We start from the raw sequence: 26,285 nt of genomic DNA on the forward strand, positions 1-26,285 counted from the left end.
CTACCCTGAACCCTAGAAAATTAGATTCCTGCAACTACAAGAAGAAGGACTGCCCAGCTGAAAACCCCTGCAGCGGAAGACCAGAAGACGACAACTGCCTTGGCTCCAGAAACTCACCGGCCTGTCTCCTGCCTTCCAAAGATCCTGCTCCAGCGACGCCTTCCAAAGGGACCAGCGACCTCGACATCCTCTGAGGACTGCCCCTGCTTCGAAAAGACAAGAAACTCCCGAGGACAGCGGACCTGCTCCAAGAAAAGCTGCAACTTTGTTTCCAGCAACTTTAAAGAACCCTGCAAGCTCCCCGCAAGAAGCGTGAGACTTGCAACACTGCACCCGGCGACCCCGACTCGGCTGGTGGCGATCCAACACCTCAGGAGGGACCCCAGGACTACTCTGATACTGTGAGTACCAAAACCTGTCCCCCCTGAGCCCCCACAGCGCCGCCTGCAGAGGGAATCCCGAGGCTTCCCCTGACCGCGACTCTTTGAACCTAAAGTCCCGACGCCTGGGAGAGACCCTGCACCCGCAGCCCCCAGGACCTGAAGGACCGGACTTTCACTGGAGAAGTGACCCCCAGGAGTCCCTCTCCCTTGCCCAAGTGGAGGTTTCCCCGAGGAATCCCCCCCTTGCCTGCCTGCAGCGCTGAAGAGATCCCGAGATCTCTCATAGACTAACATTGCGAACCCGACGCTTGTTTCTACACTGCACCCGGCCGCCCCCGCGCCGCTGAGGGTGAAATTTCTGTGTGGACTTGTGTCCCCCCCGGTGCCCTACAAAACCCCCCTGGTCTGCCCTCCGAAGACGCGGGTACTTACCTGCAAGCAGACCGGAACCGGGGCACCCCCTTCTCTCCATTCTAGCCTATGCGTTTTGGGCACCACTTTGAACTCTGCACCTGACCGGCCCTGAGCTGCTGGTGTGGTGACTTTGGGGTTGCTCTGAACCCCCAACGGTGGGCTACCTTGGACCAAGAACTAAGCCCTGTAAGTGTCTTACTTACCTGGTTAACCTAACAAATACTTACCTCCCCTAGGAACTGTGACAATTGCACTAAGTGTCCACTTTTAAAACAGCTATTTGTGAATAACTTGGAAAGTATACATGCAATTTTGATGATTTGAAGTTCCTAAAGTACTTACCTGCAATACCTTTCGAATGAGATATTACATGTAAAATTTGAACCTGTGGTTCTTAAAATAAACTAAGAAAAGATATTTTTCTATACAAAAACCTATTGCCTGGATTTGTCTCTGAGTGTGTGTACCTCATTTATTGTCTATGTGTATGTACAACAAATGCTTAACACTACTCCTTGGATAAGCCTACTGCTCGACCACACTACCACAAAATAGAGCATTAGTATTATCTCTTTTTACCACTATTTTACCTCTAAGGGGAACCCTTGGACTCTGTGCATGCTATTCCTTACTTTGAAATAGCACATACAGAGCCAACTTCCTACAGATATTGTATAAGCTTTCTGTAATATTGTAGGACTGCATCATCATTTAACTGCAAATCCAGCCCAGAGAAGAGACAGTGGGATTTGAAGGGAGCAAAATCATCGGTTGGCCTATGATTGTTTTGTACAGGCTTAATTTTGCTTGCTGGGAAGGGATCACTCTTGTCCTATGATTGTTTTGTACAGGCTTAATTTTGCTTGCTGGGAAGGGATCACTCTTACAGAAACGGGATCAGGTCACTTTAACTGGGTTTCTGAGCATAGCTTCACTATCTCATTCTAAAAAGTACCATTGTTCCTTTCCACCCTGCCTGCGAACTCTTGGTCATAGGAACAATGAAAATGTTGGTCTACTCCTTGGGCCTTACAAACTGCCTGCTTACACGTATTAAGTTATGTGGATGGTACATATGTTCATTTGTCCATCAAGTGCAGCTGAATATTTTTATCGTAATTGCAAGAATCAGCATGTGCTAAACATGTAGGTTATATGCAAGCCACTGTGTCTCATTACATACTTTGGGGGGTCATTACAACCCTGGCGGATGGTGGAGAACCGGCGGTAAGACCGCCAACAGGCTGGCGGTCTTACCTTGGTGTATTATGACCATGGCGGTTACCGCCATGGTCAACCGCCGGTTGTCCATCCCGCCCGCCAGGGTGGAGAAAACCGCTGGGCTGGAGACCTGGGTCTCCAGCCCTGCGGCCGTCAGTATACCGCCGGCGGTATTTGGACCCGGCTTACCGCCGTGGATTTCCAGCGGTTTCAACCGCCTTGAAATCCATGGCGGTAAGCACTATCAGTGCCAGGGAATTCCTTCCCTGGCACTGATAGGGGTCTCCCCCACCCCTCACCCCCACCCTGACTCCCTCCCCTACACCCCCCACCACCCCTGCCACCCCCCAAAGGTGGCAGGACCCCCCTCCCCACCCCGACCCCCAACATACCATTACTCACACACACCCGACACGCATGCAGGCACCACCAACACACACACGCACACACCCCAACATACATGCCTACATCCACACACACAGCCAGACACCCACACCCACATTCAAACATACACGCACACATCCATACAGACATACCTACAGACATACACGCACTCATTCCCATACACACAACACCCCGCAAGCATACACGCACTCACACACCCCCTCTACATACACACACGCACACCCCCATGCAGCCACCCAACACCCAACATCCCCCACCCCCCTCACGGATGATTGACTTACCTGGTCCGACGATCCTCCGGGAGGGGACGGGAGCCATAGGGGCAGCTCCGCCGACACCACACCGCCAACAGAACACCGCCACGGCGAATCACAGGATGTGATTCGCTGGGCGGTGTTCTGTTGGCGTGGCGGTGGAGGTGGAGCAACCTCCACTTCCCCGCCGCCCGCAAGTATGGCTGTTGGCGGCTCTCCGTCAGAATAACGACGGAGAGCAGCCAACAGTCATAATCCGCAGAGCGGCAAACCGCCTCCACAGCTGGTCTTCCGCACGGCGGTCCCTCGGATGTCTTGCAGAAAGACCGCTGAGGTCGTAATGACCCCCTTTGGGTCTGATTTAGATATTGGTGGACTGGTTACTCTGTCACAACGGTGACGGATATCCTTTCTGCCGAAATCAAAATCCCTAAGGAAATAATTGGATTTAGATTTTGGTGGATGCAATATCCGTCACTGTTGTGACAGAGTAACCCATCCACCAATATCTAACTCAAGGTCTATGTGGCTAAATATCTATATTTTCAGGTAATGCGGCCTCTACAGCTGTTTTGCAAGAGGTGTTCTCGGAGATGGTTATCTATTTTGTAAGGTATTATTTTCATCGTATTTAAACCAAACAAATTTAATATGAAGAAAGTAGTATGGCCCTTATCTCTGTTGTAGGTGACAGTGTATACATCTTGTGTTTAAGATACTATACCTCCATGCAGTCATAGGTAAGAAAAGAAGATATAGTGTTGCAAACAGATGTACAAGGGCAGTAATAGAATGTCTATTTAAGGACTGATTGTGAGTCAGGTTTTTCCTGGCAGTAACGGACTGAAAAAACAATACACTGTTTACCCTAAATAGCTTGTGCAGTGTAATGCCCTTCCTCCTAAGGCCCCGTCTCTGTTGGGTCATCAAAGGAAGTTTTCTATCAACAGAGACAATGAGGGATTCGTCCACTGAAAAGCTGAGGTCCACCCTTCTCTAAATGACAATGGAGTACCTTGTCTGTCAAACTCTAAATTGGGTCCTACGTCTTCTAAAGGCCAGATTGAGGGATCTTCAGTAGTACCTTTCAGTATTCCCCAGAGAGAGCATGCATGACTGTAGCAAATTGTGCACTGTTAAACATCATAGGATCAGGAAAGGGACAGGAGATACAGCCTGATGCTGACAGTTCCAAAGATGAAAGTAATCTACCACACCATAACCAAAGTCTGGATGCCTGCAAGGGTTGCAGAAGAAAGGGATCTTGGTGAATTGGTTCTCTGGTACACTAAATTCTAAACATTCTTCAGAGTACATAACAAACAAATGTATTTAATACAGGGATTAAACCCCTATCTTGTAATTTGGCAGGATGGTCAGAGGACAAACAAAATGTGATCTTTCTTGATAGCCTAAAACCAGATATTATCTGTTTACAAGAGATGTGCTGTACTGATGTGTGGGACACCGGGTCAGAAAAAAGCTCTAGGAGACTTTCCACATATATGTTTCACAGTGGTGATTTATTAGTCATTAGACAAAGAATTAAACATAAAATTAATTTCAGCTCTGTTAGAAATGGAGTCTCTGGTTGGCTAGAGTATGCACCTAAGCCTGGCAGAACCCACCACTCTAGTCAGGGCGAGGGAGTTACACACCCAAGATAACCCCTGCTCACCCCTTGATAGCTTGGAATGAGCAGTCAGGCTTATCCTAGAGGCAATGTGTAAAGCATTTGCACAACACACACAACACACATGACACAATAAATACACCACAAAGGAAACACAACAACAAGTTATATAAAAATAAACTGTATTGCATAAAACATCATTAGACCGAACAAGACATGTATCAATAATACCCTGCTACCTAAGGAGTTGTCAGAACATCACACAGGTTACTAGTACTCTGCAAAAATAAGCAGTAGTCAGGTAAACATATAGGTTACTAGTATTCTGCAACACAAGCAGTAGTCGAATTGTCCTTATCACCAAGAATGCACATGTCAGAATAAACATAAGATCAGAGATGTCAAGACACCATCATGAATGCACATAGACATAACAGGTGACGTATTACCCCACAACCAACAGATGTAACCAGTTAATACAGGTCATAACACACTGTATACAATGCTTATGAGGGCATCGCACCTATCAGGAGAAGGCAGAATATTGGGTTATCACTAAAAACAAAGACATGAAACCTGGGCGCCTGAGCCTATATTACAGGCCCAGTGGTAAGACTTCCTTTAGCCTTGGATATCAAGCCATCCTGCCTGTCTACCTCCAGGATTACGGTAAAAAAAGGGGTTTGGCAGATACAGGACCTCCGTCGAGGGTTCTTCTCATCCTGCAAGCCACTAGTAAGTGTCCTAAAAGTATGTTCCTTTCAGTGGGGTGGAGAACACTCCTCGGAGAAAACAGCAACAACCAGACCGCTGGGGCCACGGCAGGCTCTCGTGAGGGAGGCCTCCTTTGATCCTCCCTGCTTCCATCTCCTTAATACTGCGGGCACTCTTCCCTGCCTCTAGGCTCCAGTGCTCACCGCCACCAGTGCCCACACCCGACAAGGTGTATGGGATCCACAAATACAACTAAGGCATCACCTCGGGCTGCTGTCCCTGAAGCAGGTGTCTGCTCGTCCCCCGGAGGCACTACGGAGTGCACGCCTTGCCACGCACAGTAAACCACCGCCGTCGGCGACAGTGTCTACTCCTTCTTTGCCCCACCTCCTGAAAGGAAGCCACTTGGCACTCTCGATGGTGCAACACGGAGGAAATATTAATGCTCACCAGGTGCTATGTGAGACATATTTGCAGGGCTCGCCACGGGCTCTAATGAAGCGGTCCTCAATACTAGGACAGATGAAGTACTCACTGTGCCCTAGCGCAAAAAAAAGTGGCTGTGGGGGCCGGACCCAGCATCCCTCGCCCACTTCTGGGGCAGCCACCAGTCCCAGGAGGACACCTGTAGTTAGGATAGAGCAGGAAGGCCAGCACACATAGGTCCCTATGGCGGTTCCTCCTGCCTGTCCAGCAGTGCCAGGGAAGTCCAAGTCAGGGAGTACTGGCAGTAGGGCAACAAGCAGAAAGGCAATCCTGATGAGTCCTTTGTTCCACCCAGCAGCCACCAGGCAGCAGGGCAACAAACAGAAGAGTATTCCAGATGAGTCCTTTATGCAGTCCAGTAGTGCTTCTGACAGAGGTCTGCTCCCTGTTCCAAAAGTGCTCTCTAAAATGTGGGGGACAACCCCCTGTATTTATACTCATTTTGCACAGCCTCCATAAAGGGGGAGAAGAGGTTCCAACCAGCACTAACCAGTTCCAGGATTGTCCCTTTCTCCTCCAGCACTGGCTCCAGACATCAGCGGGGGGTAAACGAGCCCTTTGTGTGAGGCCAGGGCACAGCCTTCACAAATGCAGGTGTGCCCTGCATCTACCTCTCCCAGCTCAGAAAGACCATTTAATATGGAGATGCACCCTTGTGACACCTCCACTCTTCCTGTGTCCATGCTGTCTGAAAAGTATGCACAAGCTCAGCTGTCACTCTGCCCCAGAAGTGGATTGCAGGCAAGCTGCAAAACACCAGAGTCATAAACACAGAGAAATGCTCACTTTCTAAAAGTGGCATTTCTATAATGGTAATACAAAGTCCACCTACACCAATAAGGAGCATTTCTCACTACTATTACAACCATACCATACCTGCCCACACCTCCTCTCATAGATTAGACAATACCACTTAGACATATGTTAGGGCATTTCCAATGCAATCCGATAAGAGGGTCAGTGCTCACAGTAGTGAGAAACTACATGGGCTGCTTGTAACTACTAGGACATGTAGTACAGGGGGCTAGCTAGAGCCTACCTTGGGGGTGATGTAGATATAATTAAAAGGGTGTTTAGGCCTTGAAAAGTAGTTGGATTAGCCAAGTCAACGTGGTAGTAAACTGCACCTGCAGGCTCTGTGGTAGCAGGCCTGAGACAGGTTTGAAAGGTGTTATGATGTACCCAAGAATCCATCAGGTACATCACAGTTAAAGAGACATCACAGAGAATGAGCGTAGCTTAGCAACTGGAGAGAGAGAGAGAGAGAGAGAGAGAGAGAAAGAGAGAGAGCGAGAAGGAGGATAGACAGCAGGAGGAAGATGCTCTATTGTGGTGGCTGTGTATGCATACCAATTAAATCTAATTAAAGATATTTAAGTTTACTACAGCTGTCAGAAGCTCTTTTAACATTGGTGACAAACTGCTGTTTTCAGGAACCACTTGTGAACTGACTACCACTGGAGATTTGTTTAGTGATGGAACCATATTTCTGTTCAATAGTGTTCCAACCCTGCCGGTGAGTCAATTAATCTGAAGTTGATGATTATCACAACTATCATTAAAAAAAAAGAGAGGAAATTGCTGGCATAATGACATCTTTATGGATTTCATCTGAGCAGCAAATTAATCTCTGAGCCGCCTGTTGTTTTTTACAGCAAGTAAAGTTTACCAGCGCATCAGGAGTGCAAGTGCAACACGGATACAAAATAAATATCCTATGCGACTCAGTTCTGCATCCGCATTTAGCATTTACCCTAACCCCAGGCACACTGACGCAATACTGATTGTGGGTCTGCCGACTGAACACAGAATTTGGGATCGTATTAATGATAATTACCTTCACGGCGTTAAGTAGATAATTCTACGTGACTCAGCTCTGCAACCACGCTGGGAAACACTAAAACGTGCATGCATTAAAGAAGACAATTGGAACGTGCACAGAAATAGAAACAGGACTAAACATATATATGTATATATATATATATATATAAATATGTATATATATATATATATACATATATATGTATATACATATTAAATTAAAATCTCATATTAGCACAGCCATCACAACAAAAGAAGAGTGTAAAATAATGTATTTCAATTTACTATATTAATTTATTATTGTAACTTCTTATGTTTGTTAGTTATTTTAAATTCTTTTGTTAATTTATTATTTTACATATGTTATCATTACTACTTACCTTCATATTGGCAGCAGGAAGCATGCTACCACCTACACAATTTCTCTCAGATGCTGGAGACCCAATATTACCCTAAAAGAGATGGAAAAAATGCTTGACTCTTACAGAATTGCAATAGGTGGAGAACAGTTCTCTCCAGCAAGAAAACAAGGTGTACTACTACACAATCTGGGGATTGACGTTCTTAATATATATGAAAGTCTTAATGAAATTTATGTAGGAACTGCAGAGGGAGAGCCTTGAGACATTTTTTAAATGTCTATGCTAAGGTTAGAGAAACATTTTGGACCAAAAATAAATATTGTCATGGAAAGGCATCAATTATTTTCTAAAATCCAAGGCAAAATGGAAAAAGTTGGAAATTACATAGCATCACTTAAACATTTAGCACGTACATGTGATTTTGGAGATTTAATTGACTCATTGATCAGAGATCAATTAGTACGTTGTACTAATAACCCGAGAGTCCAAGACAAATTGTTTGCAAAAAATCCATCCTTGAAATAAGCTTTGGATATTATAGAAGGAGTGCAGCACACCACAGGCTGGTTTAAAGAAATGCGAGAAAGACCCATCAATTTGAGCGATTCACAAGTAAACATAGTTGAAGTAGAAGAGGATGATTATAATCAAATAAACAAGCTGGACACGACCTTCAACAAAAATACCCTGAGCCATGGAAAAAACAAAGGGAAAGTAATAAAGGATTCTAAAGACAATTTCAAAATCAAATGTTACAACATACTATATTATGTAAATCGCAAGATACAACAAATAAAATACAGTGACATGAATGATGTGGATGTTGGGTGCGTAAAAATGTCTGAATGTCAAATTACAGTAGCTGGCAAAGAAGTCACGGTCCTGGCAGACTCAGGATCACCTACCTTATACTATAATAAGAGATAAAAACTGTGAATGTATATTTGGAAAAGAAAATATAGAACTGAAAGAGCCTGATATTACTCCGGAAGGATATGGAGGAATCAAAATTGACCTAATTGGATATACTGTAATGAAAATCCATTTTAAGGGACGGGAAACAGTAGGAAATGTTTATGTTGCCAAGAGAGGTGACAACTTGTTAGGCTTCCTACACCAGAAGAACTTAGGTATTATCCTTAATCCCAATGCCACTGATCAAGTCATGCTTATAGAAAATCTATGTGATGGAGAGGATATAATAAAAGAGTTTCCTGATTTATTCACTGAAAAACTAGGATTAATCAAGAACTTTGAGCACAAACTAATTATTAAAAATGGAGTCAAACCTGTAGTTTACAAGGTAAGAAAAGTTTAGAACCTTATGTTGAATCTTTTAGAACAAATGTTAGACAAACCCAAAAAGCTGGAAGTTATAGAGGAAATTGAGTCATTAGAATGATTAGCCCGAGTGGTGTTGGCACCAAAAGACAATGGCACTAAGATAAGAATGTGCGTTGACTTGAGAGACTTAAACTAATGCATATGGGTAGATCGTCAGCCATTGCCAAATATAGCAGAAACGTTATCCATGCTTAAAGGAGAGAACATTTTCAGTGTTATGGATCTTTCAGCAGCATACCATCAAGTGATGTTATATAAGGCAGCTCTTCATCGCACATCTTTTGCAACACCACTGGGGGATTTCAGGTTCAAAAGACTACCTTTTAGATTAGCGTCAGCAGCTGCATGTTTTCAAAGACTAATGAAGAAGGTTCTTGAAGGGGTAGAAAACATATCGTTTTTTCAAGATGACATTCTTGTAAGTGGTGAAGCTAGAACAACTCATGATGTCATCTTAAGGAACGTACTAACAAGCTTAAGAAACCGTGGACTCACAGTAAAACTTAAGAAATGCCAATTCAGAGTAAACACAGTGATATAGTTAGGACAAATAATTTCAGAGATGGCATAAAACCCAAAATGAGTTTTCGGAATTCATCATCAAAGCACCCTCCCCTGGTGTTCGTTCCTTTCTTGGGTTGGCAGAATATTATTCAAAGTTTCTTTGAGGTTTTGCCAGCATTGTCATGCCCTTAAGGATGTTACTTAAAAAAGGAAACAAATTTGTGTGGTCTGATGAATGTGAGGAAGCGTTTAGAAATGTTAAATAAGTAATTGGCAACATGCCTAATTTAAACCACTTTGAAGTAACCAGAAAAACAGTTCTGACCACAGATGCTACTATTAAAGGTCTAGGGGCAGTGTTGATGCAAATTGATAATGGTGAGGAAAAATTGATAGCATTTGCCTTCCGTTCATTGAAAAGGGCAGAAGAAAAATAATCTATCATTGAACAGGAGGCACTTGAGTGTGTATGGGCTATCCATCATTTTAATTTTTTTCTGTGGGGTCTACCTTTTATTCTAAGGTCTGACCACAAGCCATTATTACAGATATTTACATGCAAATGGTCAGAAAGAGCTACTGCCAGAATTAAAAGGCCGGTGGAGAGTGTATTAGAGTTCAATTTTGAAACTGAGTACCTACTAGGACTTAGAAATGCGACAGCGGACTGTCTATCTAGACTGCCAGTTGAAGGAAATGGTGATACTGAAATTAATGTTCCAGTGATGTGGGTGATGGATTCAGGTTTATGACAGGAGGAGTGGGCCAGGGAAAATGAGAAAGACACCAATTTGGCAGAAGTAAAATGCATGGTAATTGGAGGTTGGCCTGAACGGAATATTTTAGCTGCAGAATTACAAAAATTCTGGGAATGAGAGATGAACTTAGTGTGATTCCTGAACAGATTTTTAGAGGGGATCGTGTAATTCCACCAGAAGGTTTAAGAGGGAAAATTATGAATTTGGCCCATGAGGGGCATTTGGGTAGGAATCTCACAAAGGCAAGAATAAGAGAAAAGTACTGGTGGCCAGGTCTTGATAAGGAGTCTGAAAGTTCAGTAAGAGATTGTTGGTTGTATGCAAACAGTGACAAAACTAAGGTGGAAAGAACAGCACTCTTATCTCCAATAGAGATACCTGATAAACCCTGGTTCAAACTAGGACTTCATGTCTCATGTTGTTAAACATGAATGAAAGGTATGTGACAGTACTTATAGATTATAAATTAAAATGTGTGGCTGCTTACTGCACTGGTTCAGTCACTATAAAATCTGTTATAGAATTTTTGAATGAAGTCTTTGCTTGTGAGGGAGTTCCTAAAATAATTGTTAAAGATAATGGTGTCCAATTTGTTTCTGATGAAATGAAAGAGTTCCTAGGGGAGCTATCAATTGAGCATCAACGTACAGTATTGTATGCTCCTCAAACCAATGGCCTGGTTGAGAAGATGAATAGACCTGTAAGGGACTGTGCTCAGTTAGCCATAACAAATAGAGGAACTCTCAAAAAGATTCTGAGAGAAAAGCTATGGGCACATCGGACCACTTCCAACATCATGACAAATTAATCTCAAGAGTTTTGACAGGAATAAAGTTCTTATTAACCAAAGTGAGTATAAGGAACGATTTGATAATAGGCATGGTTCTGTTTCCAGGAAATGGCAGGTAGAAGAGGTGGTATTTGTGAAAAAAACAAGGTGGTCATCTAAAGGAGAGTCTAAATTCATAGGACTATTTCAAATAAAAAAAAACTCAAGAAAAATGTTGTGACATTGGAGAATAGGGAAGTATGGAGTATGTCAAGAATGGCGAAGTGGAATTGTAGTTCTGGAGTGGTAGGAGCCAATCAACAAAATACTGACTTGGGAAATGGGAGAGAAACCAGACATCATTTTGGAGAGAAAAAAAATGTTCGCACAAGGAGGTCTACATAAGAAAGAAGCCTACATATCTCAGAGACTATGTGTAATGCTTCTGTGGGTCTCAAATGCTGGTAATGTGTAGGTGAGTTTGTGCATACCAGAAAATTTTTATGTTGGATTTATGTATATTTTTAGAAGTAAGTTAGTAAAGAAAGTAATTATGTACTAGGTGCAATAGTTAGCATGTATTTTGTGTTTCATTGTAAAATATGTACATTAGTTGATGTTATTACCAGTGTTGTCATTTTTTGTTGGGGAAGATGAGTTGGGATGTCTCTTTAACTGTGATGTATTCTTGGGTACATCACAGAGAATGAGCGCAGCTTAGCAAGTGGGGAGAGAGAGAGATGGGGGATAGGCAGCAGGAGGAAGATGCTTTATGGTGGTGGCTGTGTATGCACACCAATTAAATCTAATTAAAGAGATTTACGTTTACTACAACTGTTGGAAGCTCTTTTATCAAAAGGCTACTTCTGTGGGTGGCGCAAGCTGCGCTGCAAGCCCACTAGTAGACTTTCATTTACAGGCCCTGGGTATAGGGATAGTACAGTACAAGGGACTTATAGGTAAATTAAATGTGCCAATCAGGTGTAAGCCAGTCATACCAAGTTTAGAAGGAGATCACATGCACATTAGCACTGATCAGTAGTGGTAAAGGGCTCAGAGTCCTAATGTCAACAAAAAAGGGTCAGAATAAAAAGAGGAGGAAGGCAAAACGTTTGGGGGTGACCCTGTAAAAAGGACCAGGTCCAACAAGCTCCTTGGTAGTAGTGGGGGTGAATAGGTAGGGTCTTGAAGTCTTCAGGTTTCTTCACTTTCTCTTCTAGGTCTTCTGTATAGAATGGCTGTCATCGGTCCCTCAAAGGAAGAGATGCACATTTTGTAAGTAAAAGAAGAACAAATAAACATGATTAATTCGTAATGCTAATCCTCTTTATCTTTTAGAGGCTATCTGTGGGTGTCTGAACCCTCTTCCTCCTCAAAGAATAGAGAGGATCATTAGGGGGTTGTGTTTCTCGGATTTATCACTGTCTTCCACCCCTAGCTCAGGGTCTGTGTATTTAAACAAAATACCTATTTATCTGAAACAATTTCTTGATCAAGTCAGAGTAAGACATTTTTTTACCCTCTCAGTGTTCTTTTTCACCTCACTTTTCTTTTCCTCAACAGTTATACCAGGCTTTCAGAGAGACAGAAATGCGGTTAGCGGTTGTAAAGCAACATGAACACTTTTTCCATATAGGGTGACCTTGCTGGTCTAGTTATGTAGTTTTACTTAGTCAACTGTAGACTTGAGTATCTATCCAAAACAGACAACAAAATAGCAGAAGGTAACAACAACAAAAAAACAAATATACTTAATCATATCATTGTTGTGCCTCCCCATTCAAATCTAGTACAGTGTATAAATATTTCTTGAAATGCAAATGTAAAATCAGAAAATCGCACCCTGCTTCTGGTAAATGTATATCTACACCTCGTAGCATTAAGAATTTAGCATTAACTAAATCAGTGCTGTCATTCCCAGGCGTGGCTACTTCGTTAGGGTGGAGGAGAGTCACCTCCCCCCGCCAGCAGCAGCCGCTGAAAATCACCTTTAACAAACGAAACGACAATAAAACATGTTTATTATTGTTTCATTTGTTAAAGGGGTGGGGCATCAGGGATGACGACGATGAGGGGAGTGCACTCCCCTCAGTGTGCAGGTATGTTTGGCCGGCTGTCTTGGGCCATCCAAACATACATGCGCAGTAGGCTCTTTCCAGCCCAGCATCACAGTTGCCGGGCTGGAGAGAGCAAGCACAGGCTTGCAGTCTGCCTGGGAGAGCCCTGACTGGGCACTCCCAGACAATCCTAACGTTGCTTTGAGCAGCGTCAGGATTGGCAACAGGGCAGGCTGGCAGCCTGTGCCTGTAGTGCAGCAGAGGAGCAGTGCGGCGGCAGAGAAGCAGGTAAGTGATTTTTTAAAAAAATATATTAATTTGCTTCTCCACTTTCTGCAACTACCTCCGCGTACTCCTCCCCATGTGCTGCCCAATCCCAACAAAGCCCCGCGAGCTGCTCCTGGTCATTCCTAATGCAAGTTATCGAATATGAACAAGGCTCCCTTATAAAAAAGTAAATCAACTTTAATGCCAACACTTCTAATCATGTTATTCAAGCACATATAGATAAAGAAAGAGAAGAGGCTCCAAATACTCCCTCTCCTATATTTGCAGCTCATATTAAAGCAGACAAACATGGGTTGCTAATTTTAGAGTTTTAGGAGAAAATGGGTGTTTGATTGCAAATGGGAATTTAAAAAACAATGTTCCAGCAAATTAAACTAATTGCTGCAGCAAAGGGCATATAATTTATATCATGCAGAACAGGACTTACCTGAGACTTTCTGACATCTGTCTTTGCACAGTGACATCCGATGCCCTAAGGAAGGAAGAGAAATAGTTGACATGGAAAAGGGACAAAAAAATAAAGCAAAGCAGGAAGTAATGAACAGTGAAGAATCGTCTTCCATTTCTTCCCCTTCAGGATTTAAAGCCGGAAATGGAAGAAAGAAGAGGGAGGAGAGATAAGAATCGAATGGCCAGTAGTTCTTGCAAGGAGCATGATGCAGGTAAGAAACTATCTGGATGATTGGCCTTGAGGAGAGGACAGGACCAAAGTCCAAAGATTAATTGTGACAAGTTGTCACTTAGCAAACTTCAATTGATCCAGAATACTGCAGCTCGTTTAACACTCAATCTCCCTTGTTCCACTTCGGCCAGTGACACTTTGAGGTAACTACATTGGTTGGCTGTGAAGAAACGTATTGCCTTCAAGACAATGGGGGTCATTACAACCCTGGCAGTCTTCGACCGCCAGGGCTCTTTTGGAGGAAGCACCGCCAACAGGCTGGTGGTGCTTCCAGGGGCATTACGCCGCGGTCGCACCGCCGGGACCGGCGGTTTCCCGCCACATTGGCCCCAGCGGTTTAAATCCCCCAGGGCAGCGCTGCTTGCAGCACTGCCCAGCGGATTACGAGTCCTCCTCCCGCCAGCCTTTTTATGGCGGTAAGAACTACCATGAAAAGGCTGGCGGAAAGGGGAGTCGTGGGGTCCCCTGCCACGGCCCCATGGAGCTTTTCACTGTCTGCTATGCAGACAGTGAAAAGCGTGACGGGTGCAACTGCACCCGTCGCACAGCCGCAGCACCGCCGGCTCCATTTGGAGCCAGCTCCCGTGTTGCGGCCGAGATCCCCGTTGGGCCGGTGGGCGGAAACCAGGTTTCCGCCCGCCGGCCCAGTGGGGATCTCATAATAGACCCCGCGGGAGTGCAGCTGCATTGGCGGCCGCCTGGCGGTTCAACCTTGGTTGTAATAAGGGCCAATGTGTTTAACACATAAAGCTCTACAGACCAGCAGCCCCGATTGTGTGAATTCGGGGCTTCGCTGGTATATCCCTAGCCGCCAGCTCAGATCTTGAGTAACGGGACACGGTCCCCGAAGCTGAAAAGTAAAATTAAAAGTGACATGAGGTGCTGGTACCCTGACCCCAGGGATGTGATAAAGGGGTGTTTGAATCTAAAATTATGGGTTTAAAATGATTTTCTTTACTGCACGCAAGAATATTTATGAACATTCAAGAATATCCTTGAATATTCGAGGATATGCCAAAAACATTTTTTTTAAACTATTCACAGACTCATTCATACACTAATAATTTATTCACTCATACATGCACTCAGAGTCTAATGCTCCCACTTACACACTCACTCAGACACTCACACACCCACTCAGAACCACTCTTAGACTCACACACCCACTTACAGATCAATTGACAGAGACTAGCCCTGTGGCCAAACCTCAATGCATAGTGCAAAAGGCTGTGAGCCGTGCAGGCTTTTGTGGTCATAAGAGCTTGGTTGCAGGCCAGGCACTGCAGCCAACCCCTGCCATGCCAAAGGCTGTGCGCAAATGTGGTTGAATTAACATATAGTAATTAAAATTACTTTACGTTTAAAGAGCCAAAGAAATTCACTGAAAAAACCCAAAGGTTACAGGGATGTTATAGTTAGATTTTGACTTTACTTGTAAAAAAACATAGAAATTCAGCAGTTATAGTTAGAGTTATTTCAAGTTACTATAACTTGTGTCTAAAGGTAACTAGAGCTCACACCTTCGCCAAGCACAGCTAATTACATATTATATTATATCATTGATGACATCTTCTATGGCATCTTTGATATTATCACTACAACATTTGCGATAAAATTATTGATAAGAAAACTGTGCATGGCGAGGGCACGAGTTATAGTTACCTTAGGGTGCGAGTTATAGTTACTTGAAATAACTCTATAACTGCTGTATTTCAATGGTTTTGTACATATAAAAAGAGTACCTAACTATAATATCCCTGTAACCTTTGTTTTTTCATATATATATATATATATGTATATATATATATATATATGTGTGTGTGTGTTCAAGGCACTCCGCATAGTGCATAAGGCCCTTTATCATATTAGTCTGGAGGGAAATATGGATAGTTTCATTGGAATACTCCTGGGAGAAATCGTCGTTGAGCTTATTACAACTTGGTAACTGTGCTAGGAGTTCAGAAGAAATGATGAGAAGGCAGAGCTTTCTCAGTCGCGGCTGCAAAGCTCTGGAACTGGCTTCCTCATCATTTGACTTGCACTAAACTGCACTCTCACTTTAGGAAATCCATTAAAATATATGTTTTACAATATCTCAATTTTTTACAATATTTAAATATACTACTATAAAAAGCACAAATATATATATATATATATATATATATATATGTATATATATATATAGAGAGAGAGAGAGAGAGAGTTTTTACACAAATCATAAAAAATATTTTCAATTAATTTCCAAAACAAACAAACAGATGTAAGCCTGGAAGCCTGGTTTCCAAAACAAAGTCCAGTTCGGTATTTGGAAGGGGCTTGTTTATGGCGTCCATTCCAAATACCAAATCATATTAGTATGCACTAATTTTTTGTGACTGAAATCTGGTAGCAAAATATTAATACTTTATGGACTACAAACATATAGTGGTAAGCCATTCGCAAATAAGAAAGATTCCCCAAGGGACCCCTTCCCTTTTGAGAATATTGAAAAAAAAAAATTCTCATTTTATTTTGTATTTTTAGTTATTATTTATTTTAATTTTATTTTTTGTAAAATGAATCCCATTTACCCTTAGAGAAAATGGGATGCATTTTAAAAAGATTGCTTCATTTAAAATCAGTGACAGACATGGTTATCTGATGACCTCAGCAAACCACCCTCTCTGTGATGGCAGTGATTACTAGTAGGTCGAAATATGTGACCTACCTCATTAATATTAGGACAAATTGCAACCCACTAGAAATCGGTATTTTGTAAAGTGACCTACTATTGGAGAGGTCAGTTTGAAAAACACCACATTGGCCACAAAAATGCCTGGGTGCAAATTGCAACCAATATTTTGCGACCAGTGCTTTGTACAAATGGGCCCTTAAATGCTTATCACAAGACAACACCCTATGTATAATCCAGTGTCATCAAACAAGGACATGATTGTCAATCTCTATAATACTGGCAAGATAAAGACTGAACAGTGAGATGCATGCAGGTCGACTTGTTTTGACTAGTCTTACAATATCAAATCGTGAAAGGTGATTACGCAAACTGTTTATAGATAAACATTCCTACTGGAGAGAACTTGGTAGGCTGGAAATAATAATGAATACTGTGGCATTGTGAACTTGGGAGCTAATAGGGGAAGAAATGGGTGGCTTGTAGTAATAGGAGGGATGAAATCTAGAGGGGGGGCGACTGAGACTGAGATGGGGAAAGGTTAGGATAGGGGGCCGTTCAGACTCACAGGACCAGAGGAAGGAAGGGCGCTTAACAGGTTGATGAGGGTCACTTCGCCCCAGTGCGTCATGAGAGGCACCCACAGTGCGTCCCATGGGCCGCTGATTGGGGTGTCTGCAAAGGCTACAGGCCTCCTCTCTGAGAAGGGCTGTGCCCTCAGGTTCTGCCCAGGGTAGCAGGTCTTGACCCCATCTGTCTAAGGGGAGGGAGCTTAATCAACCTCCTTTTACTGGTGATAGCTTGCTTCTGCAACAAGAGTGCCGAATCAAGGAACCGCACAGTAGCTTTTGCAATTTTTGGCAACCTGAAGATTCCCAACGCACAGGCCTCCCATTACTCCAATTTCGAAAGACCAGTTTGTTCTACTGTCCGGATATGAACTCCCAACCAGAAGGATGACAGTGTGGGCCCTGCCCGTAGCATGTAGTAGAAATTGTCAAAAGCAGCCATGCAGTGGGCATAGGCTGCATTCAATGGCGGCTGGGGGAGGGAAAACGGGCGGCACTGCGCGTGGTAGGTGGCAACAAACAAAATATATATAATATTTTTTTTTTTTAACCTACCTTTCTCGCTGCACTGCTCCGATGCGCTCCTTGGTCCTCCACTGCAGGCACAAACTTCCAGCCTGCCCTGTGTCCAGTCCTAACAGTGCTTTTATGCTGCTGGCAGCATGAAAGCAGCGTTAGGATTGGACAGAGCGCCAAGTCAATGTGCTCCGAGGCAGAGAGAGAGTCTCTGCTTGCTCTCTCCAACCCAGCAACACTATGCCAGGTTGGAGAGAGCCTAGTGCGCATGTGTGTTTGTCTGGCCAAAGACGGCCAGTCAAACATACATGCGCACTGAGGGGAAGTGCTGTGCACTCCCCCTCCATCCCTGTCATCGCCTGTGGCCCGCCCCTTTTAGAAGAACACGATAATAAACATAGTTTATTATTGTGTTCTTGTAAATGTTTTGGAGCTGCTGGGGGTGAGGGGGCGACGCTCCTCCGCCAGAGCGGAGGAGCCGCCATTGGCTGCATTGGCCGCAGGGAGCGGGCAGTTGAATTTGGACTGAGATATAGGCTCTACGCAGGTTGAAGAAGTCTATTAATTTAAATCAGGCTTTGCGCAACTTGGGCTGTTCTCTTTTATGTACTGATCTAAGGAACTTAAGTTCCCAGATGTTCCACAGAGATTTTAGCTGGATTTGCGTGTGTGCCAGGATGGCCTCGCACACTCAACGGGCAATTCTTCATCTACTTTTCATTGTATATAGAGGGTGTGGTATAGAAGGACTGTACCAAAGAGTGGGTCTGAGGTTCCAAATATGTGATCAAGCTGGCATGAAGGGCATGCAGTAGTGCCGATATGTTTGAAACAGACTACCATGTATCCCAAACAGTTCAGTAAGCAAGTGGAAGGTAAGAAGCTGCTCATCTAAGAAAATGTTACCCCAAGACATAAGGCCTTATTTAGATATTGGTGGATGGGTTACTCTGTCACAGCAGTGCATGGATATTCCCTCTGCCGAAATCTAAATCCCATTATGTCCTGTGGGATTTAGACTTCAGTGGACAGGATCGCCATCACCATTGTGACAGAGTAACTCATCTGTTAATATCTAAATCAGGCCCATAATTCCCACCTCGTTCCAGTTTTTTAAATCAAGGCCTGTAAATCAGCCCTGGCAGTAGGAAAAATCCATCAGGCGAATTGTCGGAGCATTTGGAATGATGTGGTTAGTGATGTGTAGGCTTTTAGAGAGGCATGGTAGAGCAAAACTTAGGTAAGTGGGCCTCACGAGGGAGCTGCACTCTTGAGAGTATGAGGCCATAGAGGTACTGGCAACTTCCAAAAAAGTGTTTTCGGGTCTTGTTGTGCAAGGAATGTTTCAGGGTGATCCACCAAGCGGGGGCTGAGAAAATGGGGAGGGGGCAAAAAAGTGTGTTTCCATTGTTAATTCCCATACAAACTTTAGACACGACTACAGCCCGAACTGCTGGTCAGACGTCCACCAAATTAAGCAGACAGATACCTCTTGACCCAGAAAGCACCCTTTTTGTTATGTGGTGTAAATCCGTTCCATGGTTTTCAATAAATTAAAAGAAATCCAAATTTGGATATCTAGATGTGCGAATACTTCACAACAAATTTGCGAATGCGCGTGCCAATAGGAATGCCGCGATTGGCTGGTTGCAACCTGAGCAGAAAGTTGCGGCTGCCATTTTAGACATCAAGGGAAGGTCCCCAGGGCTGAAAATAAACTTGAAAAAGGATCTAAAGGGTCAAGGTAGAGGTATCCTGCCCTCATGGCTGGAATATAGGGGTATTGGAGAGACCCCTTATATGTATAATACGTTGCAAAACTTGATATTTGCTAATTCGCCATGGCGCTCAGCACAGCCCCCTATGTAAAGTGCAACAAATTTGTGAATATTGCAAAAAACATTTGCGCACTCACTCAGACACTAATGCACTCACACACAACCCCAGTGACACACTCACATACCCACTCAAGCACTTATGCTCCCACTCATAAACACAGTCAGACATTCATACACCCACTCAGAGACCCAATCACACTGTAACACCCACTCACATGCCGACTCAGACACTCTCACATCCACTCACAGACCCACTCAGACACTAATGCAAGCACTCACAGATCCAGACACTTACGCTCCCACTCACACACCCACTCACAGATCCACAGACATTTAAACACCCTCTCACAGACTCTCTCAGACAGCATTGCACCCATTTCCAGAACCACTCAGACACTCATGCACGAACTCACACACGGACTCAGACACTCACCCACCCACTCACAGACCCCCTCAGACACTCACACACTCACTCACCATGTACACAGCCACTTACCCACCCCATCACACACCCTGTCAGATACACATGCACCCATTCACAGACCCACACAGACACTCATGCATCCACTCACAGACCACAGCCAATGAAAAAACCAAAGGTTACAGGGACATTATAGTTAGGTTCAGATTTTACACACACAAAACCATAGAAGTTATTGTTATCTCAATTAACTATAACTTGTGCTTTAACTGGTTCTGTGTCGGGACGTATTGTAACCATTACGCCCCGGCACCGGAGCTCGGAGGGAGCGCTAGCGCTCCCTCTGTTGGCTTTCTCCCCACCACCCTATGGCAGGGCTGGAAGGGAAATCGCTAACCCTGCCACCCCGACCCCCCCCCCCAACTCCCCCAGTGACGTCTGATGACATCAGCATGCGATCGCATGTTGACCTCATCAGAGGTCACCTCCCATCGCTCTGGAAGCATGCTCAGCATTTATCTTCCGCTCAGGAGGGGGGGGGGGCAGGCAGAGGCATGAAAGGAAATGAAAGGCCTTTCCTTTTCTTTCGTGTCTCTGCAAGCATTTCTGCTGTCCGATCAAAATGCCCACTAGACACCAGGGATTTTTTTTTTCAGACTTACTCATAAGGGGAGCGGCCCATTGGGCAAGGGCCGCTCCCCAGTGGGCCAAATTATTTTTAGGCAATTTCTGCCAGGGATCATTTTTTTTGTTTATTTTTTGTTTTATATGTGGGGAGCGACCCCTTAGGCAAGGGTCGCTCCCCCGGTGGGCAAATTGTATTTAGGCCATAAATGCCCCTCTAGGGGACAGATTGACCAATTTTTGAGGGGGGCAGAAACCACTTAGGCACCAGGGATTGGTGTGCGTGTATGTGTGTGTTCTGTTTGGGAGGGGCTGCCCCCTGGGCAAGGGTCGCTCCCCATGGAGGCACATTACTGTTGGCCATATCTGCTCCCCTTTTGAGCACATCAGCCTATTTTTGGAAGGCCCATTTGCCCCCAAAGGGGGCAGAAAGCCCACCAGAGACCAGGGAAGATTTTTTTTCAAAATAAGAGGGTGGGGGTATGGCCATACACCCACCCCAAATAAATGGGGGCAAAGTTGTTCTGCCCACCAGTTGGCAGATGGGGCAATTACCCTAAATCCACACCCAAGGGGGGGCTTGATGTCTACTAGATGCCAGGGAAATTAAAAAAATAATTGTGGGGTGGTGGCTACCAATCAGTATGGGCCTGGTTATGCCCCCACCCAAACTGAAGGGTGTAACAGTCTTTCAGCTCTCCCCCACACACTAAAACATCTGATCCCATGGCAAGCAATAGGACATTTTATTATTTTGGGTTTTGGTTTTACAATTGGGCGATGAGAGCTCAAAATCGTCCCACTTGGAATGGTGAGCGCTGCACTTTTTGGACTTTGGGACGCTGCCATGTAGAAAAATCCACAATACCTAGACACATCTGAAAACTAAACATCTGGTTGATTCCATGGTGGTGTGCTTCACATGCACCCTGCACTATTTTCTTATCCACAATGCCCTGCAAACCTCCAACTTTGCTGGAAATCACACATTTTTCCCAATTTTTTGTAATGGAACCTTCCGGAATCTGCAGGTATCCACAAAATTCCTACCACCCAGCATTGTCTCATCTATACCGATAAAAATTCTGCTCCACTTGTCAGCCTAAAAATTCTTTTTTTCAAACTGCCCTTTTGGACCTGCTTTGGTTTCCGCTCAACATGTTTTCTTTCCTGTCACAGGCACTTGGTCCACCTACACAAGTGAGGTATCATTTTTACCGGGAAACTGAGGGAAACGTTGGGCTGTAGGAAATTTGTCCCAGTGCGGTGATCCCACACAGAAATGTGGGGGAAATGTGATTTTTATTTTGCTATTTAGCTAAATTTGAGGTTTGCTGAGGATTCTGGGTAAGAAAACATTGGGGGATCCACGCAAGTCACACCTCCCTGGACTCCTTCGGGTGTCTAGTTTTCAGAAATGTCTGGGGTTTGGTAGGTTTCCCTAGATAGCTGCTGAGCCCAGGACCAAAACGCAGGCCCCACCCAGCAAAAACAGGTAGTTTTGTATTTGATAAATTTGATGTGTCCAGATAGTGTTTTGGGGCATTTCCTTTCGCGGGCAATAGGCCTACCCACACAAGTGAGGTACCATTTCTATCGGGAGACTTGCGGGAATGCTGGGTGGAAGGAAATTGGTGCCTCCTCTCAGATTCCAGAACTTTCTGTCACCGAAATGTGAGAAAAAAGTGTTTTTGGGCCAAATTTTGAGGTTTGCAAAGGATTCTGGGTAACAGAACCTGGTGAGAGCCCCACAAGTCACCCCATCTTGAATTTCCCTAGGTGTCTAGTTTTAAAAAATATGCAGGTTTGGTAGGTTTCCCTAGGTGCCAGCTGAGCTAGAGGCCAAAATCCATGTTGTCCATGTTGTGTTTTGGGACCTTCCATGTTGCGGGCGCTAGGCCTACCCACACAAGTGAGGTAGCATTTTTATCAGAAGAAACGTGTGGCTCCTCTCAGATTCCAGAACTTCCTGTCACCGAAATGTGAGGAAAAAGTGTTTTTTTGGCCACATTTTGAGGTTTGCAAAGTATTCTGGGCACAGAAACTGGTGTGAGCCCCACAAGTCATCCCATCTGGATTCCCCTAAATGTCTAGTTTTCAAAAATGTTCTGCAACTACTGAGATCCGATGTTGAAGGCAAAAGTGCCAAAAATCCTTGGCTATCTTCGCCAGAAGGTGTGATTTGGTCCCTTCTAGCTTGTTCGCATACTAGATCATCAAACAATTGTCCATCCGGAGGAGAATGCAACAATCTGTCTTCTCAGGAGAGAGACTCTGAATTGCAAAAGAACCTGCCAGGAGTTCCAGAAAATTGATATGGAGATCCAGTTCCACCTGGGACCAGCGACCCCCCCGTGGAGGTCGAACCGCAACGTGCACCCCAACCCAAACAGCTTGCATCGGATTGTATTATCATCTCTGGGGCTGAGCCAAATATTGCTTTGCCGTTCCAGGCTTAGATGTGATCTAACCACCACACCATTTCCATCCTAGCTTCCTCCAACAGAAAGACCTGCTCTGGGTAGCTGAGACCCTTCTGGAGGTGTTGAATCTTGAGCCACTGAAGGGCTCGGTAATGGAGGAAGACATAGAAGGTGATCTCGATTGTTGAGGCCAGAAGTCCCACCAGGTGAGCTATTGACAAGGGTACTGTCTGTTTGCTCAAGGCCAACCTCAACTCTTTGATGTTGTTTTGAACTTTCAGAGGCAGGAGTACCAATTGCAACAGAAGGGAGTCCACCTGAAAGCCTAGGCATTCCAGGCATTGGAAAAGTACCAAGATTGATTTCTAGTATTTACCATGAAACCCAGATCCTGAAAGAAAAGAGTTGTCCACTCAAAATGAGTTAGGGCCAACTGGGAACATTGGCCCATGACAATGATGTTATCTAAATAGAGGACCAGGTGAACCCCATGAGCCCCTAGCGACTCCACAACAGTTTTCATTATCTTTATAAAGCACCATGGGGGTGAGGAGAGACCAAAATAGAGAACTCTGAATTTGTAACAAAGCTTAAGCCGAAGTGTAGTCTCTTGCATGATTTGGAATGGAACCTTTCTGGCTCCTCAAGGACTCCATATCAGTATGATGGGACCTCCAGAATAAAATGTAATGAAAGCTTGGTTTACAATATTGTAGTCAACAGGTACACACAGAGGATTTACAGCTAGCCATTTAGCAGGTAGTAGTGTAGGGACGATGCTACAATAGGCAACAACATCGGGGATAAGAAACAGGAAGTGCTCGTCTGGAGAGTATGCAGTGGCCCAAACAAACTGCTTGTGCATGCCATGTGTTCCTTTGTCGAAGTGCAGAGTTGACGGTTGGCGTATGTGGAGTCAAAACACAATTCCAGCCAATGTGAAGTGTGTGAATGGAAACAGAGCTTCATGGAAAAGTGCAAGCTGAAATGTGAAAGAATGAGATATATAACTTACCAAGCCCAATAAGCAGATCTATCACACCCCAGTAGATGGGGACCCAAGAGAAGTCCCCGAGTTGTGATAACAAGCGGTCCATAGCTACAGTGACCAGAAATGTGACAAAAGACAGTTTGGCCGATGGAGCCCATCACGGACAACCCCGCGGTTGGCCCATCCCAAGGTCAGGGCATGAATGGAACGGATCCTGTTTTCAGACAGAGTCTGGTGAGATCTCCGATCCTGACATCAATAAGTTCCACATTGGTCTACAATGCTGCCTCAAACCACCACCACCATTCAACACAGCCAAAGAGCAAAATATTGGTGATAGAGGGACTGGTTGGATAGAGACATCTGAAGATTTCACTGATGCACTTGAAGTGCCTGATAACAGGAAGATTATCAAATATCTCAAAAATCATGCTGGTGATGGTGTGAAAGAAGTCATAAAGAAAATGGCAAGAACTGACGAAGAAATCACATACCGTCAGACTAAGAATGCGTTGAATCCCAAATTCAATCCAGTACCAAAGACTATGAAACATATGTTTTCAGTCAAGAACATCAAAAAGTTGGTGACACAATTGATGAATTTGTGGAAAGACTCAACACACTCATCAAACACTCTAAGTTCAATGAATTTAATGATGAACAAGCCATGTAGCTTAGAGTGATAGATGGATGCTTGTCCAATTCATTCAGACTATGAATGCTGAGAGAAACACTTAGGGGCCGATTTTAGAAAAGTGCCACTCCACCCTGTGTGTATAAATAAGGGTGTGACGCTTTTTAACCCCTGCTTTGAGAAGGCGTTAAAAATACCACAAAAAATGACACCAAGAAATCTTTTAGATTTCTTAGACCATTTTTTCAGCCCCCCTTGCATACATTATGGCTGGCAGAGGCATAATGTGGTGCAAGGGGTTACAAAGTGGTGCAATGCATGCATTGTGCCACTTTGTAAATCTGGCACGGCAATTTTGGCGTCGGCCACATTAGCGTAAAAAAAAAAATTATGCTAATGTGGCGCAAGGAGGCACTACGCACTCTTAAATCTGAGCTTTAGTCTGACGCGAGTGTTGATGACTGCCAGAATTGAGGAATGTGCTAAAAGACAAGCTGCTGACATGGAGGCCAGAGGTGCCCAAAACAAGTCAGTCATGAGGATGAAACCTAATTTGAAACAAAAGACTGAAGGACACAAAGGCCCTCATTATAACTTTGGTGGTATTGACCGCCTACTGCCGCCGCAGCAGCCGCCAAAACACCATTGCCTCGGCTACCTACTGTCCGCCATAATATGACAGTAGCCGGAATTCCGCCAGAAGGATGGCCGAATTCTGGCTGCAGTCATGGCAGCGGATGGTGGTAAGGTGGCACTACTGCCAGCAGCAGCGCCACGTCAGTAGACCGCCGCAGATCGTATCATGACACATGATACGGCCTGGCGGTGTTCTGCCGGCGGATGCTGCTGCAGGCAGCAGCGCCCCGTCCCATCTCCTGCCGGAGGACACCCTCACAAAAGGTAAGTCGGGTGCTCCAACAGGGGAAGGGGGAGTTGTGTGTATGTGTGGGGGTGTGGGTGTATGTTTGTGTGTATGTGCATGCAGGTGTGTGGCGTGTGGAATGCATGTGTGCATTCATGGCTGTGAGTGTATGTTGTGTTGTGTGAATGTGTGGATGCATGTATGTATGTAAGTGTGTGGATGTGTGTGTGAATGGATGTATGCATGCGTGGGTGAATGTGGGTATGTGTGTGTGTATGCATGTGTATGATGGTGCTTGAATGTGAGTGTGTCGTGGGGGGTCTGGACTGGGAGGGGTAGGGTGGGAAGGACTCTCGGGATGGGTGATGAGGTAGACCCCTATCAGTGACAGGGAAGGGATTCCCTATCACTGATAGTGCCTACCACCATGGTTTTCGTGGTGGTAAGGAAGCCACGAAAACCATGGTGGTAGGCTGGGTCATAATCCCACAGGTGGGACAGTGACAGCCGCCTGGTTGGAGACTGAAGTCTCCAGCCCGGCAGCTGCTACCACCCTGGCGGACCGAGTGGTACATCAGCAGTTTGGCTTGAGCAAAACCGTCAATGTCATATTTTAGCGAAGAGTACTGCCAGCCTGTTGG

The 26,285-nt window shown here is 44.6% G+C and overlaps 1 long non-coding RNA gene across 1 annotated transcript in view; it reads right to left on the minus strand.

Moving 5' to 3' along the window:
- The window catches only part of LOC138284308 (uncharacterized), a 143,192-nt gene that overhangs the window by 73,973 nt on the left and 42,934 nt on the right, over window positions 1-26,285 (minus strand). The window contains exons 3-4 of the long non-coding RNA XR_011201379.1: window positions 13,841-13,885; window positions 7,712-7,783 (exon numbers count right to left, since the gene is read on the minus strand). This is a non-coding gene — a long non-coding RNA (uncharacterized lncRNA). The remainder of the gene's footprint in view (window positions 1-7,711; window positions 7,784-13,840; window positions 13,886-26,285) is intronic.

This window comes from Pleurodeles waltl, chromosome 3_1 (genome assembly GCF_031143425.1).
Source record: "Pleurodeles waltl isolate 20211129_DDA chromosome 3_1, aPleWal1.hap1.20221129, whole genome shotgun sequence".
In the NCBI taxonomy this organism is placed as follows: Eukaryota; Metazoa; Chordata; class Amphibia; order Caudata; family Salamandridae; genus Pleurodeles; species Pleurodeles waltl.